Source organism: Syngnathus floridae, chromosome 14 (assembly GCF_059516105.1).
Source record: "Syngnathus floridae isolate MCC-2025c chromosome 14, RoL_Sflo_1.0, whole genome shotgun sequence".
Classification (NCBI taxonomy): domain Eukaryota; kingdom Metazoa; phylum Chordata; class Actinopteri; order Syngnathiformes; family Syngnathidae; genus Syngnathus; species Syngnathus floridae.
In genome coordinates this window covers 11,773,852-11,789,148 of record NC_142426.1, presented here as the reverse complement: position 1 = coordinate 11,789,148, position 15,297 = coordinate 11,773,852, and the positions used below count along the sequence as shown (strand labels likewise).

Here is a 15,297-nt window from a genome sequence, read left to right as displayed (position 1 = left end):
TCCTAATCCTAAAGTGTCCGCCGAATGCCCTGCAGACCTGCAACATGCAGAGCATGCATACGCAATAATGTGCCACTGTGAGAATCCAGCATGGCAGTTACACTGTCACTGTGTAGGAATGTGCTGATGAGGGGGGTGGGGGGATGGGGGGGGGGGGGGGGGGGATGGCGAGTGAACTGAGTTCTGAGTGAACTGCAGTGGCACCTTGCTTCCTGTCATCCACTGGTGGTCTCAGCCACTTATGGAAAGATACAAAAGCAGCTTCAGCCTGGTTCAACCAAAATTAAAGTTATCAGTCATGTTAAACAGTCTTTGGGCGGTAAATGGGGTACACCCTGAACTGGTCACCAGCCAATCGCAGGTAATCATATCATCATCGCAATGTTGGTATTTTCCACCCTGAGCTTCCTCGTACAGCGATGCTAAATAGTCTTGCTAATGATATGTAATGATGACTTCCATGACTGACGATTTAATCACTTTTCACAATCCATGTAAGGATTGGAGATGCAACGGACGAGAAATCCACCCTAAAATGGAATTTGCCTTCCAGTTTCAATTGTGTTGATTAGGTTTGGCATTGCAATGTGGGGTAGATTAAACTCACTATGAAAGATGTTTTGGGTGGAGCACACCAAATCATTATGTGTTAAGCTTTCCAGTCTTGTGACACTTTTGTGCTATCCTTTGCAAAAAGCGACGTTATCTGACATTATCTGTTTACCTTTGACATTCAGACTTAAAGAATGTGCTGATATTGACATGTTCTTAGTTGGTTGCTATTCAAAGTGCACACTTATCCTACTGCTCTATTTTGGAATCTTCCAGATAATAAAGCTGCATGTGAACTCTGACCTAATTGCAGCAAGCTTTCTAGGACTCACCGGAAGCCTCAAGTGGGGCCCGCTTTACGCTACCCCACCCCGATTTGAAATGAGTTTTTTCCCAAGGTATCCCGCCGTTGAGTCACACGTCACGCAACCTTTCACACAGTGCTGGCTGGAGGTCGGGGGCCCTCAAGCCTCGAGGGTGGCGTAATACTTGGAATCCGCTACTGACTATTTGCTCATTTGGGTTATTTTTAAATCACCACTCGGGAGTTTGTTTAAACTTTAGCCCCCTCACTTCCCCTATTATACTGCACCGTGTTGAATATGTTACTCTTCTGCAAATGTTCTCACGTGATGTAAAAGTCCACACAACGCCATTCAAATTATTTGGTGAAGTGAGTAAAAATGAGATTGGTTCATTCTCAACACAGCCATATATGTACACTGTAGTACAGTTATAAGCGGGTGTGCACACTTATGCAACCAAATCACCTCAGTTGTTGATCACTTCCTCTGATATTTTTGAACTTACCGTAGTTTTCGGACTGTAAGTATAAGTGAGCAGCAGGGGGGGGCCCCATTTCAACCCCTTCCACTGAGTGCCAAGCAAGGAAGAAATGGGTACCATTGTTATAGTCACTGGTATGACTCGGCAGGGGTTTGAACCCACCACCTCCCAGTCTCAGGGCGGACACTCTCCTCTCAGGCCACTGAGCTGGTAAACACTTGTGTCGTAGTATAACACTTATAGTCGTTTTTAAATAACGTGTGTACCTATATACGCCCAAATATTGTTATCCAATATATCTACTGCAATTTCACATTAGATTGCTGGTTTGAAATTTGCTTTTGATATTATTATTTTTAATAAACATTTATGTTAAAACGTGTCTGGCGTCTTATTCCTTGTTTTTATATTCGCCAATTAAAACATAAAAACATTTTATATGACAATATGTGTAGGTACACTACACGAGGTTAAAAAAAAAAGAGAATAAATAAATAAAGGGTTAATTGCACAACAAAAGCACGTTTACAAATATACAATACAAATATACTCGATACAAATATTTTCATTTGATTGAAGGCAATGGCGTTAACCACTCGACCAGAGCCTGCTCGGAAACCAAAGGAGATTTGGTCATATTGATAGGGTATCCTCCATCCAAACATGTTCGGTGTTGAAAGTTTCAACGGATAGTCCGAAGCAAGCCTTTCCACAGTAGTCACCATGACAGGCGACCACCTGGTGGCGTCAGTGTGCCGAGCGCCGTTGGACGATCAGGAGAAGAAGATTTGAATCGCCGGATGTGACGTCAGGGCTTTAGGTCAATTGAAGACAGGTGTGCTCGCTCAAGGGGAGTTATCATATGCAGGTGCCACCGAGCGGGGACGGCGGCGGCGGCGGACGGTTTCTCAGGTAAGCGAGCATGCTAGCAAATGTTTGTCGTCTCCTGCCGTTTCTCACGACGGCACGCTTTGTTGCTTTTTCTCACAAGCCTTTTTTTTTTTTCAATTGATTTTGTTTGTCGCAGGATTGTCGTACTCTCGTGACTCGGCAACGTCACGTCCACCGCGACGGTGGGCCTGGAGGTAAATTGTAGGCCGCAGGCCATTTAGCCCGTGAGCAAATGTTTGCAGTTTCTTACGATGCCATTTATTATTTCTTGCAGGATTTTCGCTGTCTAGGGAGTGCTTGAGGTTTCGGCACGGCACAATCCACTTTGCGTCGCGTCGCGTCGTTGCGCGTTTTGGTGGTATTTTAAATGTCTTTCGCGGGTTTTTTTTTTTCATGCTGGCCAGCATTTTTATCATTCGTCTGTCTGTAGACGGTTCGTAAATGACGCCGCCGATAAGCGCGTGTTTGTCTGACGATAGGAAATGTTAGTTTGACTCTAGTCAACTTAACCATTTTTTTAAATTTTATATGATGCGTGTGCCATTTCCGTGTCATGCAAACGACTGGTGAATGCAACGTATATGTTACGTCATGTCCAAATCGGACCAAATCCATTCAAAGATGGCGCCCGCCCGCTCTCGTTCCGTTACGCAACAAACATTTGCCCAGGTTATTTTCTCCCGTCTTGGACGCCGCCAACCTGGATCATCTGTCCAATGTGAGGGGAGTTGATGAATGATGAAATTAAAATATGAATTATAATCCTGAATAATTATCATAATTTACTACAATGATTAGATATTTTTTCAAATGTTAAACTCTACTTAGAATGTATCAAATTCAAATATGAACTATAATTTTGATCAATTATCATAACTTACTACAATATAATATTTTTTTTCCAATGTAAAACTCCTAGTATGTATAATTGTTGGTAAAAAATCATGCCATTGGCACTCGACTCAATGTCTATTTTTGTTGCAATCATTTGCTTGTCTTTTGTAGCACTAAAGACTGCCGCCCAGCCAGCATCCTTCTATACAAAGCAAGCAGGAGGCTCTTGAAGGAGCCCTTTCAGTGATGTTGAGGACACTGAGGAAGAGTAGTCCTAAATCAGGTGAAAACCTGTTTTTGTCAAGTTTCAACTTCCCAACACACAATGGTTGTCGAGTTTTAGCTTCCCAGCACACAATTAATGGCTGTCTGTGTTTTTGTAGGCTGCAAGGGGAGCCGAATGGGATAATTCCATATGAAAAGGCACAATGGCCTATCCAGAGGAGCCATGGCCCATCCAAAGGAGCCATGGCCCATCCAAAGGAGCCATGGCCCATCCAAAGGAGCCATGGCCTATCCAAAGGAGCCATGGCCTATCCAAAGGAGCCATGGCCTATCCAAAGGAGCAATGGCCTATCCAAAGGAGCCATGGCCTATCCAAAGGAGCAATGGCCTATCCAAAGGAGCCATGGCCTATCCAAAGGAGCCATGGCCTATCCAAAGGAGCCATGGCCTATCCAAAGGCGCCATGGCCTATCCAAAGGCGCCATGGGCATATGCAGAGGAGCAATGGCCATATGCAAAGGAGCAATGGCCATATGCAAAGGAGCAAAGGAGCAATGGCCATATGCAAAGGAGCAATGGCCATATGCAAAGGAGCAAAGGAGCAATGGCCATATGCAAAGGAGCAAAGGAGCAATGGCCATATGCAAAGGAGCAAAGGAGCAATGGCCATATGCAAAGGAGCAAAGGAGCAATGGCCATATGCAAAGGAGCAATGGCCATATGCAAAGGAGCAAAGGCCATATGCAAAGGAGCAATGGCCATATGCAAAGGAGCAATGGCCATATGCAAAGGAGCAATGGCCATATGCAAAGGAGCAATGGCCATATCAAGTCAAGAATCAAGCATCGCGCTGCAAAAGTCGACGTGTGCCCAGGAGGGGGCAGTGTGGTTGCCTTTGGTTATGGGTGCACGACGGAAAGGTTGCAGGTGTGGACAGTGTTTAGGGCTCTGATGGTTGGTCTTGCTTTCGAGGTGCGCTGTGGTTGTGGCTGGTCTGGATCCAGCGTTGTCTTGTGCTTGGTTGCCATTGACGGCCCACTTGGGGGAGGACGTGGTTCCGTGGATGGACACAAAACTGAACTTTGACGTGGAGCTGAATTTTGCCATACGACTTGTACCATTGTGTATCTTTTTCTAACCTGCCACTGTCGTAGTTGCTGCCTTCTTTGTTCTTTCCCCTCGGTGTAGGGTGGCGTCGGAGCGAGCCGATCCCGAATGTCCAATTTTGCAATTTGACTTGTGACATTTTCCTTTTCTAACCTACCACTGTTGCACTTCCTCTAACCCTAACCTACCACTGTGGTACTTGTGTTCTTTGTTCTCCCCTAGGTGTTGGAGCGAGACAGTCACATTGTGTCTTTTTCTAACCTAGCACTGTCGTGCTTGATCGAAGCCTAACGTACCACTGTGCGTCCTTTGTTCTCTAGGTGTAGGGGGCGGTGTTGGGGCGAGCCGGTCCACGGTGAAGACTTAATGATGTGAGCAGCGCCCAACTCATTGCATGTTCTACCTTTTGCAGGCCGGACGCAAAAGGGGGGTGCATGGCCCGATTCGACCCGGTGACCGTCACCAAGAGTACCTAACCGCTGTGATCAAGTAAGCAAGTGACCTACAACTTGGGGTGCTCTTTGAGTTTCTAACATTTGTTTCTGTTTGTGCAGATGGCGACCGGGACGCGACACGATCTGCTCAGAGGTGGACGGACCGCTGTGGCATCGCTCTGAAGTAGCAGAGTTCTGAGGGAGACCCGCTTCCCTGGAGGCGTCGACCTGCGCAGCTTCAGCATGTGAAATGGATTTTTTTCTTTTCTTTTTAGTTCACACCGGCCGTGTCCAAATGTCTGTTTGAGGGCTGCGTACTGAATCAAATTGAGAATTCTTTGACACAAATTCATGAAATCAATCACAAAATGTTGCCATTCATATTTTGTGCTACAAAGCAGTGTTGCGTTCATTCGTGTGGTGTGTTGATCAAGTTGGCCCGAGGCTGCCATTTGGACACCAATGGTGACGTGTGTGTGTAGGGCTGCACCTGGATTGGAAAACCGTCATATGGTGGTATAGGTCGTTGACATGCACTTTAGGAAAACAAAGATTTTTTTTCTATTCATGTGGCAAATGAAACATGTTTTCTGGCCTCCTAACTATTTGTAATGAGTTTAGAAGATAACAAGTCATTGATGCAAGTTAAAGTTAACTGGTCTAAGTGATGTCATTGCGATCAAATAGTTCCTCTCCATCCCAGAATTTTGCACAACTTTGCTCAATGCTGTGGTCTGGCCCAATACTGCCATATCGTTGGTATTCCAAAATGTTGTGCAGCCCTCATTGAGTGCCAAACGCGCAGCGACGGCAAGCGCAAGCGACGGCAAGCGCAAGCGACGGCAAGCGCAAGCGACCGCGCAGCGACGGCAAGCGCAAGCGACCGCGCAGCGACGGCAAGCGCAAGCGACCGCGCAGCGACGGCAAGCGCAAGCGACCGCGCAGCGACGGCAAGCGCAAGCGACCGCGCAGCGACGGCAAGCGCAAGCGACCGCGCAGCGACGGCAAGCGCAAGCGACCGCGCAAGCGACGGCAAGCGCAAGCGACGGCAAGCGCAAGCGACGGCGCAGCGAGACTTTTGTGCTTGTCTTGCAAGGTGGAAGAGACGATGTATGAAACAAAGAGCCGGTGGACGGAGGCCACCAGACCCGCGATTGGTGAGCGGGGTGCAAAGGAAGGAATCACCCAAAGAAAGCAGTCGCCAAGTGTTGACGAGGAGCCTGATGCATGACTGGCCAAGGCTGGCCAGAGGTGGTGACATGGCAATCCAATATGCAACGCACTTGTTAGTTTTAATTTGATTTCCTTATTTGTCTGCCGTTCAGGGTTGCCAGGGCGGCGGATGGGACGAGCGCCAGCCTGCACCCGGAGGGACTGGGCTGCACCCACAAGACCAGGGAGAGGGCAGGTCATGAGTACGTTGACAGATGTGAGCCGCATGCAACTGAGAGCCGTTTGTCTGTTTGCACTTGTGCGAGGCGGAAGACGAGTCCAACACCGGCCGGAGTAGACCCGGACCTTGGCCCGTGACGAGCGTCCCACACGAGACTGATGGGTGCAGATGCAGCCAGCGTTTTGGGGGGAGTCTGACTTTGTTTTTTCTTTTGTGCTTTCCCTACCCCTGTCGGTTTGAATAGGGTAACTAGTAGCACGCACGGGCATTTGGGTTGCTGTGACCCTCTAGATACGAATCGGCAAAGTAGACACCCCCTGCCCCCCTCCCTCCCCCTCTTCCTCCCTCTCTCGCTCTCTTTCTCCAACGCGCCCGGCAGTACCTGCATGGCCTGGTGCACTCAAGGTGGAACGTGGCTATACCTTGCCCTTTGTGGAATACCAGGGTATAATGTCTGCCAGACTGGGTCCCAGTGTCGTCGACGGTGTCGAGGACAAGGAGATTCTCCGTGACGCTCTTCGTGACGTCACGTTTTCCTCTTTTTTTCTCATCTCCTCTCGCTCTCTCCCTCCCTCCCTCCCTCCCTCTCTCCCTTTTTGTAAGGGGTTAAACATTTCATAACCCGGACCGCTCCAATGCGCGAGGGCCGTATGAGACATGCGCCAGCCCGTGCGTGCCGCTAGTTACCTGATTCAAACCTACCTCAGTCAAGGTTGGGGGGAGGGTGGGGGATGGGGTGCTAGTGGAAATTTTCCCCTTGCCAAAACCACCACAATATGTCTGCCTTTCAGGATTGCTGGGGCAGTGGATCGGACGAGTGCCTGCGCAGAGAGGGACTGGAGAGGACCGCGAGACCAGAGGGTAGTAATAAAAAACTTTATTTGTAGAGCACCTTTCATACAAGAAATGCAGCTCAAAGCACTTTACAACAATGAAATAAATTATAAGCATTGAATTCTTCATATAGGAACAGACATAAAAAGAAAACAAAAACATTCATGTGTACATACGCTATTAATAAAGGGAGCTTAAAATAGGAGCACGCTTTAATAGACAGGTAATGAGTACGTCCACAGAAGTGAACCGCGTGCAACAGAGTGCCGTTTTTCTTTTTGCAGTGGCACGAGGCGGAGGATGAGTCCAAACGTCGAATACCGGCCGGGGGGGGGAGCCAACCTTCGCCCGTGATGAGCGGCCGACACGAGACGGACGGGTGCGGATGCGGCGAGGGCAAAGCGCCCAGCCAGCATTTAAGGAGAGTATGACTTTGTTTTTTTCTTTTGTCCTTTCTTTCCTAAATCCCTCCCTCCCTCCACTTTTTTACTGGGTGTGCACACTGGCTATCTGCATGATGCCTCTTTCTTTCTCTCTCAGCGCCGCGTCATTTTGCAATATTGTTGTTTTACTGTTGTTTTTTTAATCATGAAATGAACTGTTTGTACTGTAATTGTGTGTGTGTACCACTGAACTGCAATTAAACTGTGAACTGAATTCAAGTGGTCCATTTTAAGCATTGGCAGTCTATCGTGCATACAAACTGGAATCATTTGAGACATTCTCAATGACAAGACAATTGTAAAGTTCGGCTGAAGCAAAATTGACTTGTTAAATATGCAGTGTCAGATTTTTTATTTTTAACTACACAAAGAAAAGCTGGATGCATTCTAAATTGTTGACAAAAGCCAAGTAGCCAGACAGCCATAGATGCAAACGACAAGTGTACAAACTGTCTCTGTTGCGATCAGTAAGTCCTCTTTGGCAACCCTGCTTTAAAATGGCCACCGAACTCAGAATCTTGCAGAATGTTGGTACATTGTTCTGTACGAGTAAAAGCTGTTTTAATGTGGTCAGAGCCATTTTTTGGTTTGTTTTGAATCGTCATGCATCATGTGGGCATTCTTGTGAATAAAATCAACAGAGGTGTGTTTGCTTCCTGTTGGTGGTCTTGTAAATAAAGTCAACTTTGGTGTCCTCATTCGCGATGTACCTCAACCGATGGTGCATCTCTTGAATGTGAAACTTCTTGCATGTTTTGTTGCAGGGCTTGGCATCCCCATTGGCTGTCTGACTACAAAGAAGGCTGCTGCTGTCCAGTCCAGGTTGCTGCTGTAGTCAATTGAATGTATAAACATAGCGTGTAACTTCCAGGACCTTAGCTTTCAATTTAAACGGATGTCTTCCTTTAGTCCAGCTCGTTCCAGCGGCATTGGTCTTGTGTATGTATGATTTTATGTGTGTTTTTAAATAACGTTTTCATACTTTATTTTATTGTATGTAAATAGCTGCTAGTCACGTGACCCAATGTGGAGGTACTTGTGGGCGGGGCCTGCTGAAAGACCCACTACGGAAGCTCCCCAAGTACTGATGTGCATTCCAGTTCTTTTAGGTGAACTGAATCTTTAGAATCTCTTTGAACGAATCGTTCACTCACGAGCCAACACTATTTGGGTTTTCAGTCTTGAGGTGAGCGTTGGTTGCCCTTCTGTCACTCTCATGGACACGAGTCTTTGGTCAAGTGGTAAACGTCATTGCCTCTAACACGATGGAACCATGGTTCGGGACCCGACCTTACCCACGAGCTGTACTTTGTCGATTTTCACTCACTTCTGCATAAAGTTTGTGACTTTTTTTTTTTTTTTTTTTGAAGGCGGGTTTCAGTCTTGCCTGTCGGAGAGGTAGGCGTGGTCAAGCCAATTTCAGTTGTGCTGTGATTGGTCGGACTGAATTTGGGCAGAGGTAGGAGGCGGGCAAAGTGGCACTTAGGTTTTTGAAGGCAGTTTTCAGTCTTGAGGTGAGCGACAGGTGCAACAGCCCGCGTGTGAAGTGGCCTGTCACGTGGTACGCTAGTGTGCAAAGCACCATTGGACGAGCAGGCGAGGAAGATTTGAATTGACGGATGTGACGTCATGTCTTCGGGTGTTGTCAAATACCGGTGCAATCACCCGCGCAGCGGGCGGTTTCTCAGGTAAGCTAACATGCTAGGAAATGTTTGTCGTTCATTGGCGTTTCTCACGACGGACACCTTGTTTGTTTGTTGCAGGATTCAAGGAGAGTTATCAAATGCAGGCGCCACCGACCGTGTGGCGGTTTCTCGGGTAAGCTATCAAATGTTTGTCGTTTATTGCCGTTTCTCACGACGGACGCCTTGTTTGTTTGATGCGAACAAATATCTTGAAAATCTTTTCACACTCGTCCCGGCCACCGCGACTGTCGTTTTGCCGCTACAGTATTTCAAATCTCTTTGGCGTTGTGTTTCGTCAAATTAACAATGTTGCATTACATATAGTGTGCTATTTCCGTGTTATGCAAACTGATGAATGTGACAAATTTGTTACGTCATGTTCAAATCTATTCCAAGATGGCGCCCGCCCGCCCGCCTTCCGTTATGCAACAAACATTTGCGAGCGTGATTTTCTCCCGTTTAGTCGACTGCTCGATTCATGCCGACATTTTTGAGTGAGTTGATGGATGATAAAATTAAATTATTATAATTCGGATACTTTTGTAATTATTATAACTCATTACAATATACTGATAATTGTATACATATTTTAAATATAAAACTGGAGTTGGTATGTGTAATTGTTGCAAAAATATCATGCCATTGCCACTCTACTCAATGTCTATAATTGTAACTCCCAGATGCAGAGCATATAGTATGGTATGATATTGTATGGTATTGTATTGTATGTATTGTATTGTATGCATTGTGTGTATGGTAGCGTATGGCAGGGTATTGTATGTGTTCTATGTCAATCCATCCATCCAGCCACCCACCCAACCCACCCATCCAGCCACCCACCCAATCCACCCATCCATCCGTCCATCCAACCCATCCACCCACCGACCCATCCACCCACCCACCCAACCCATCCACCCAGCCACCCATCCATCCAGCCACCCAGCCATCCACCGCTTATCCGGACGTCGGATTGCGGCGGCAGCAGCTTTAGGAGGGACTCCCAGACTTTCCTCTCTCCAGCCACTTCATGCAGCTCAACCCAGGAAATCCCAAGATTTGTATGTATTGTTTGTTTTGTTGTGTTTTTTGTTTTGTTGTTTTTTGTTTTTTTGTTTTGTTTTTTGTTTTGTATGTAATGTATTATATGTATTGTATGTATTGTATTGTATGTATTGTTTTTTTTTGTTTTTTTTGGGGTTTTTTGTTTTTTTTGTTTTGTATGTATTGTATTGTATGTATTGTATGTATTTTTTTTTTTTTGTATTGTATGTATTGTATGTATGTATTGTTTGTTTTGTTTGTTGTTTTTTGTTTTGTTTTTTGTTTTGTATGTATTGTATGTATTGTATTGTATTGTTTGTATTGTATCGTATTGTATGTATCATATTGTATGTATTGTATGTATTGTATTGTATGTATTGTATTGTATGTATTTTATTTTTTTTTGTTTTTTGTTTTGTATGTACTGTATGTATTGTATTGTGTGTATTGTATTGTATGTATTGTTTTTTTTGGGGGGTATTTTTTTTTCTTTGTATTGTATGTATTGTATGTATGTATTGTATTGTATTGTATGTATGTATTGTATGTATTGTATTGTATGTATTGTATTATATGTATTGTATTGTATGTATTGTTTTTTTGTTGGTTTTTTTGGTTGTGTTTTTGTTTTTTTTGTTTTGTATGTATTGTATGTTTTTTTTTTTTTTTTGTATGTATTGTATGTATTGTGTGTATTGTATGTATTGTTTTTTTTTTTTTTTGGTATTTTTTTTCTTTGTATTGTATGTATTGTATGTATTGTATTGTATGTATGTATTGTATGTATTGTATGTATTGTATGTATTGTATTGTATTATGTATTGTATTGTATGTATTGTATTGTATGTATTGTATTGTATGTATTGTATTGTATGTATCGTATTGTATATATCGTATGTATCGTATTGTATGTATCGTATTGTATGTATTGTATGTATCGTATTGTATGTATTGTATGTATTTTTTTGTTTTTTTTTGTTTTGTTTTTGGGTTTTTTGTATTGTATGTATTGTATTGTATGTATTGTTTTTTTTGTTTTTTTTTTTTGTTTTTTGTTTTGTATGTATTGTATTGTGTGTATTGTATGTATTGGGTTTTTTTTTGTTTTGTTTTTTTTGTTTTTTGGCATTGTATGTATTGTATGTATTGTATGTATTGTATTGTATGTATTGTATTGTATGTATTGTATTGTATGTATTGTATTGTATTGTATGTATTGTATTGTATTGTATTGTATTGTATGTATTTTTTGTTTGTTTGTTTTTTGTTTTGTATGTATTGTATGTATTGTATTGTATGTATTGTTTTGTTTTCCTTTTTTTTTTTCTATTGTATGTATTGTGTGTATTGTATTGTATGTATTGTATTGTATTGTATGTATTGTATTGTATGTATTGTATGTATTGTATTGTAAGTATTGTATGTATTGTATTGTATTGTATGTATTGTTTTTTTGTTGTTTTTTTTGGTTGTGTTTTTGTTTTTTTTGTTTTGAATGTATTGTATTGTATGTATTGTATTGTATTGTATGTATTGTATGTATTTTTTTGTTTTTTTTGTTTTGTTTTTTGTTTATTTTGTATTGTATGTATTGTTGTTTGTTTTTTGTTTGTTTTTTGTTTTGTATGTATTGTATGTATTGTATTGTGTGTATTGTATTGTATGTATTGTTTTTTTTTGTATTGTATGTATGTATTGTATGTATTGTATTGTATTGTATGTATTGTATTGTATGTATTGTATGTATTGTATTGTATGTATTGTATTGTATGTATTGTATTGTATGTATTGTATTGTATTTAATGTATTGTATTGTATTGTTTTTTGTTTTTTTTTGTTTTGGTTTTTGTTTTGTATGTATTGTATGTATTGTGTGTATTGTATTGTATTGTATGTATTGTTTTTTTTTTGTTTGTTTTTTTGTTTTTTTTGTTTTTTGTTTTGTTTTTTGTTTTTTTGTATTGTATGTATTGTATGTATTGTATTGTTTGTATTGTATTTGTATTGTATTGTTTGTATTGTATTGTTTGTATTGTATTGTTTGTATGTATTGTATGTATTGTATTGTATTGTTTGTATGTATTGTTTGTATTGTATTGTATGTATTGTTTGTATTGTATTGCTTGTTTTGTTTTTTGTGTTTTGTTTTTTGTTCACCCATCCACCCATCCATCCACCCACCCATCCATCCAGCCACCCATTCAGCCGGCCACCCACCCATCCAGCCAGCCACCCATCCATCCGTCCATCTAACCCATCCACCCACCCAACCCATCCACCCACCCACCCATCCATCCACCCAGCCACCCATCCATCCAGCCACCCAGCCATCCACCGCTTATCCGGACGTCGGATTGCGGGACTCCCAGACTTTCCTCTCTCCAGCCACTTCATCCAGCCAGCTCAACCCAGGAAATCCCAAGATTTGTATGTATTGTTTGTTTTGTTGTGTTTTTTGTTTTGTTGTTTTTTGTTTTGTTTTTTTGTTTTGTTTTTTGTTTTGTATGTATTGTATGTATTGTATTGTATGTATGTATTGTATGTATTGTATTATATGTATTGTATGTATGTATTTCTTTTTTTTTTTTTTTTTTTTTTTTGTTTTGTATGTATTGTATTGTATGTATTGTATGTATTTTTTTGTTTGTTTTGTTTTTGGTTTTTTTTGTATTGTATGTATGTATTGTTTTGTATTGTTTGTTTTGTTTGTTTTTTGTTTTTTGTTTTTTGTTTTGTATGTATTGTATGTATGTATTGTATGTATGTATTGTATTGTATGTATCGTATTGTATTGTATGTATTGTATGTATTGTATTGTATGCATTGTATTGTATGTATTATTTTTGTTTTGTTTTGTTTTTTTTGTATGTACTGTATGTATTGTATTGTGTGTATTGTTTTTTTTGTTTTGTTTTCTTCTTTTTTTTTGTTTTTTTGTATTGTATGTATGTATTGTATGTATGTATTGTATGTATTGTATTGTATGTATTGTATTGTATGTATTGTATGTATTGTATTGTTTGTATTGTATGTATTGTTTGTATCGTATGTATTGTTTGTATTGTATGTATTGTATTGTATTGTATTGTATGTATTGTTTGTATTTGTATTTTTTTTATTTTTTTTATTTTTGTTTTTTGTTTTGTTTTTTTGTATTGTATGTATTGTATTGTTTGTATTGTATTTGTATTGTATTTGTATTGTATTGTATTTGTATTGTATTGTTTGTATGTATTGTATGTATTGTTTGTATTGTATTGTTTGTATTGTATTCTATGTATTGTTTGTATTGTATGTATTGTATTGTATTGTTTGTATTGTATTGTATGTATTGTATGTATTGTATTGTATGTATTGTATGTATTGTATTGTATGTATTGTATTGTTTGTATTGTATGTATTGTTTGTATTGTATGTATTGTATTGTATTGTATTGTATGTATTGTTTGTATTGTTTGTATTTTTTTTATTATTTTTTTTATTTGTTTTCTTTTTTGTTTTGTTTTTTGTATTGTATGTATGTATTGTATGTATTGTATTGTTTGTATTGTATTTGTATTGTATTTGTATTGTATTGTTTGTATTGTATTGTTTGTATGTATTGTATGTATTGATTGTATTGTATTGTTTGTATTGTATTGTATGTATTGTTTGTATTGTATGTATTATATTGTATGTATTGTATTGTTTGTATTGTATTGTATTGTATGTATTGTATTGTATGTATTGTATTGTATGTATTGTATTGTATGTATTGTATTGTATGTATTGTATTGTATGCATTGTATGTATTATTATTATTTTTGTTTTGTTTTTTCTTTTTTTTGTTTTTTGTATTGTATGTATTGTATGTATTGTATGTATTGTATGTATGTATTGTATTGTATGTATTGTATTGTTTGTATGTATTGTATGTATTGTATTGTATTGTATTGTATGTATTGTTTGTATTTTTTTTATTTTTTTTTATTATTTTTTTTATTTTTGTATGTATTGTATGTATTGTGTGTATTGTATTGTATTGTATGTATTGTTTTGTTTTTTGTTTTGTTTTTTTTGTTTTGTTTTCTTTTTTGTTTTGTTTTTCTGTATTGTATGTATTGTATTGTATTGTATGTATTGTATTGTATGTATTGTTTTTCTTTTTTTTTTTTATGTTTTGTTTTGCGTCATTCTGCAATATTGCAGAATTTTGGTACATTTTTCTGTATGAGTAAAAGCTGTTTTAATGTGGTCAGAGCCATTTTTTGGTTTGTTTTGAATAGTCATGCATCATGTGGGCATTCTTGTGAATAAAATCAACAGTGGCGTGTTTGCTTGCTGTTGGTGGTCTTGTAAATAAAGTCAACTTTGGTGTCATCATTCGCGATGTGCCTCAACCGATGGTGCATCTCTTGAATGTGAAACTTCTTGCATGTTTTGTTGCAGGGCTTGGCATTCCCATTGGCTGTCTGACTACAAAGAAGGCTGCTGCTGTCCAGTCCAGGTTGCTGCTGTAGTCAATTGAATGTATAAACATAGCGTGTAACTTCCAGGACCTTAGCTTTCAATTCAAAGCAGTTGCGTAACAACACGGCCAGCCTCGGTACATGTACTGGGTGGTACTACCCAGTTCAGAGTGAAATAAAGGCCAGAGTGTTCTTATTCATACCAGCATCCTTATGAAATTGACCATATCAGAAAGGCTAGATGACTTCCAAGTGCTGCCACCGAGTAGCAGCGTATTTGCCTCAACCTGTCTGATGCTGGGTCAATGCGATGCAACTTTCGTTGTTTTGCCCAAAACAACCTAAGAAATAAAGAAGTACTGCCGTTATCTCGCCAGTGTGCATGTGTGTTAAAAGTACAAAACAAACTCATTTGCATGATAGACGTCTAAACCACATGCTAGATATTTGCCTCAACCTGTCTGATGCTCTATTTAACTGTATGTGACAATTTTTAACAATTTTAATCATTTAAATTTTTAAGTACATTACAAATGATAGTACAATTAGACAGCTGGGTCAATGTGACCCATCTTTTGCGGTTTGTTCTGCCCAAAGCAACCTAACAAATACACATAAGTACTG

The 15,297-nt window shown here is 40.1% G+C and overlaps 2 long non-coding RNA genes across 6 annotated transcripts; both read left to right on the top strand.

Annotated features, from left to right (window-relative positions):
- Positions 1–2,126: 2,126 nt before the first annotated feature.
- On the top strand, positions 2,127–9,318 carry LOC148387796 (uncharacterized). Of its 4 annotated transcripts, none has more exons than XR_015862702.1 (9): positions 2,127–2,250; positions 2,366–2,423; positions 2,504–3,346; positions 3,447–4,884; positions 4,950–6,080; positions 6,155–7,083; positions 7,341–8,958; positions 9,070–9,187; positions 9,263–9,318. It is a non-coding gene; the product is annotated as an uncharacterized LOC148387796 (long non-coding RNA). The 4 variants fall into 4 exon arrangements; XR_015862704.1 differs by having other exon boundaries at positions 2,128–2,250; positions 2,504–2,584; positions 3,235–3,346; positions 7,341–9,187; XR_015862703.1 differs by having other exon boundaries at positions 2,128–2,250; positions 2,504–2,947; positions 3,235–3,346; positions 7,341–9,187.
- A 764-nt stretch (positions 9,319–10,082) lies between these two features.
- LOC148387795 (uncharacterized) lies at positions 10,083–15,041 on the top strand. Of its 2 annotated transcripts, XR_015862654.1 has the most exons (3): positions 10,083–10,242; positions 12,419–12,652; positions 14,654–15,041. It is a non-coding gene; the product is annotated as an uncharacterized LOC148387795 (long non-coding RNA). The 2 variants fall into 2 exon arrangements; XR_015862653.1 differs by lacking the exon at positions 12,419–12,652.
- Positions 15,042–15,297: the final 256 nt, after the last annotated feature.